The sequence below is a fragment of the Heteronotia binoei genome, unplaced genomic scaffold (assembly GCF_032191835.1).
Source record: "Heteronotia binoei isolate CCM8104 ecotype False Entrance Well unplaced genomic scaffold, APGP_CSIRO_Hbin_v1 ptg000055l___fragment_3, whole genome shotgun sequence".
NCBI lineage: Eukaryota > Metazoa > Chordata > Lepidosauria > Squamata > Gekkonidae > Heteronotia > Heteronotia binoei.
Genome location: NW_026799985.1, coordinates 1,012,626 through 1,015,829, shown reverse-complemented (window position 1 = coordinate 1,015,829; position 3,204 = coordinate 1,012,626). Strand labels below are relative to the sequence as shown.

General features: G+C 35.9%; 1 pseudogene; it reads left to right on the top strand.

The window, feature by feature from the left end:
* The first annotated feature begins 821 nt into the window (after window positions 1-821).
* Window positions 822-1,214, top strand: LOC132590501 (cortexin-3-like; annotated as a pseudogene).
* The last annotated feature ends 1,990 nt before the right edge of the window (window positions 1,215-3,204 follow it).

Here is a 3,204-nt window from a genome sequence, read left to right as displayed (position 1 = left end):
CTCCACCTCTTCAGAACTTACCCAGGAATTGTCATCCATCTTTAATGGTGCTGAATCATCAACACACAGTTGCCCTAAAACCACTGAATGTGCCTTTCCTCAGAGTTACTGCAAATTATGGATATACTGCTTGGGGGTGGGGTGGGGTGGGGGCTACAGGACACACCATGTATATACTATATGTTGCTGTACTCCTGATTTAATACATTTGAATTTTGCCTCTAATCGTTTTTCAAAATTAGAATCAATAATTTTTAAAGCCAAGCTGTTGATCCAAATTTCAAATCAGCTAGTTTCAATTTGTCCTTTCCAATATGTTATTTGTAAATTAAATTATTTTTTCTACTGTCCTTTTAAATGTTCTGTATTATTAGTATAACAAAAGTGATTCCATCCTGATGAGTGGAGTGAAGTCATTCTGCTTCACTGTGCAAAACTAAAGAATAGCTCTTTCCCTCAGCTTGACATGGCTTGTAATTCATGGGGACAGTGATTGCAGATGGCTGATTCAGTGGGTCTTTCTAGAGTCTAGTTTGGATTGTTGCCAGAGAGTCACACCTATCTGCAAGGATGCAAATTGAAATGGTTTTTGCCTAATCTAGGAAGCAGAGATACTTCTTGGGAAGCAAAGATTGATAATATCCCTTTTTTGACATCCTCAGGCATTCAAGCATGTGACAACTTTCAATACAAATCATAGGAACTGGGGGTTCTACAGGACTATCCTACACAACAGAGTGCCATTTATAACTGTAGTTATCACTTCAGTTTCAGGCAACAAAGAACCTCCAAGTGACTTCTAAAATGTTCTCCATGCACTGATGATGAAAAGAAAATTGTAGAATTACACCTTTCACTTTTTTGGAGAATGGATGGAGAGGCCTTCACTTCCACCTTCTTCTATTCTGGGAATATCCCCTCAGAAACTGGCATGACCCTGGAACAGAAAACCACCTTCATCTTTGTGATTTTATTGTTTATTTTCCTAGGAATCCTCATTGTCCGATGTTTCCGGATTCTCTTGGACCCATACAGAAGTATGCCAACCTCTACCTGGGCTGATGGACTTGATGGACTAGAGAAAGGCCAATTTGATTATGCGCTTGCTTAGAGTCAAAGATTCACTTTATTTAGAACCCCTAACATATAAAAAAGCTTATGTTTAATAGTCAAAGAACTCTTCAATTTTTTTAAAGCTGCAAAGCATGCTGAGCATTTAAGAAACCAGTAATTATCTCAATAAAGAAAATAGTACATTTTCATGTACCAAACTGAGCTTCAAAAACAAGGCTTAAAAATATACAATACATACGGCTACCTACAGTTTAAAACAACAGTTTGTTAGTGTTAGGGATATCCAGTTCTCAAAGCTGGTGTGCATTTCCTTGTTCACTGCAAAACCTTTAACAATAATGCCTAAACTAGAAAACATATTTGGGGAGGGATGGTGGCTCAATGGTAGAGTATCTGCTTGGTAAGCAGAAGGTCCCAGGTTCAATCCCCGGCATCTCCAATTAAAAAGGGTCTAGGTAAGTAGGCATGAAAAACCTCAGCTTGAGACCCTGGAGAGCTGCTGCCAGTCTGAGTAGACAATACTGACTTTGATGGACTGAGGGTCTGATTCAGTATAAGGCAGCTTCATATGTTCATTTGGAAATTTTTGCAAAGGTGGTTATCATATATGTTGTCAATGTAAATGCATAAAATAACTGGGAAGAATCTTACATACACACAGACAATAATAAGTTATAGAAACTAGAAAATCTCATTTGTTAAATTTTGTGAGACATCTTTAGTTACATCATCTTTGAATTCTAAATAGGTAAAGCAGATATTTATTAATTCATTTATACCCCATTGTTCTCCCCAATGGGACCCAAAGTAGCTTACAACATTCTTCCTTCCTCCACTTTATTCTCACAACATCCCTGTGAGGTAGGTTAGTCTGTGTGTATGTGACTGGCCCAAGGTCATCCAGCAAGCTTTCACGGCACAGTAGGAATTCAAAGTTCTGTCTCCCAGATCCTCATCCAGCAGTATAATCACTACACCACACCTGCTAACATAACAACAACAAGAAAGCAGATGTTTCCATATACATTCAAGGGGAAAATAGTTTACCTGATTACTTTAACAAGAAATTATTTAGAACAAATGGTTGTGGAAATATTGATGCTGAAAAGCTTTTCTAAAAGTTAATTTTTGTAAGCTTCTGTGCAAAAAAAATATATATATATATATATATATATATATATATATATATATATATATATATATATATATATATATATAATTTGATAGAAGAATAATTACTTGGCCCAATAAAATATTAAAAATACTTTTTTTATTTAATGCTGTGAGACCAAAATGGCCTCAAATGCCTTAATTGTTCTTATTAGACAAAGATCACACTACTTTCAAGAACCACTCAGTCAAATCAGACAAAAGTATCTGCTTTACAGTTCATCCTGTGCCAAGGACACATAAACCATATCCAGTGTCTTTCACTAGATAATCTTAAATCCCTTGCCACACATTTAGCCAATCTACAGGAGACTGGGGACTAGTAGAGACAGCTTTCCTTCACCATGCAAATGGATCCAGTTCACATTGCAATATTTCACATGAGAGGTCTACATGGAGGCCCAAGAAACCATGAGAAGATAATGGGAACCAAACCTATAAGCTAGCACTCAGTTCACACTACACATTATTTGCTTGGTGAATGGGAGCTGCATGTACTTCTCATCCTCCACATCATTACTGTGCCTCCCCACATGAATAAGGGCATGTATCCTTACAGACTAATGTCATTCTGTCCCCATTTTTTGGAATCTCATATCTGGGTTGATACAGTACTGTGTACCAAACCCAAAAACTCTTTGTTTTGATTATTATGGTTTTTTTCTCAAAAAAAAGTGGGATACAGAAGGGGGAAAGGGGTAAGGGAAAATATTAATTCATCAAAGTTATCAAATATTATGAGTAGTTACATACAACTAGTAAAATCAACTGTATTAGAAAAGTACATGTTTTAAATATAGAAGCAGATAATAAATCATTACAATGTTCAGGAATGAATTCTCTCTTTAAACAAACAGACAAAAATATCGTAATATTAGCAAAAGTCTATTAATAATGAAAAAGTTACATCTTTAACAGTTAAGCATATTTCTGCACTAGGTTTGAACAATTCTCTGAATA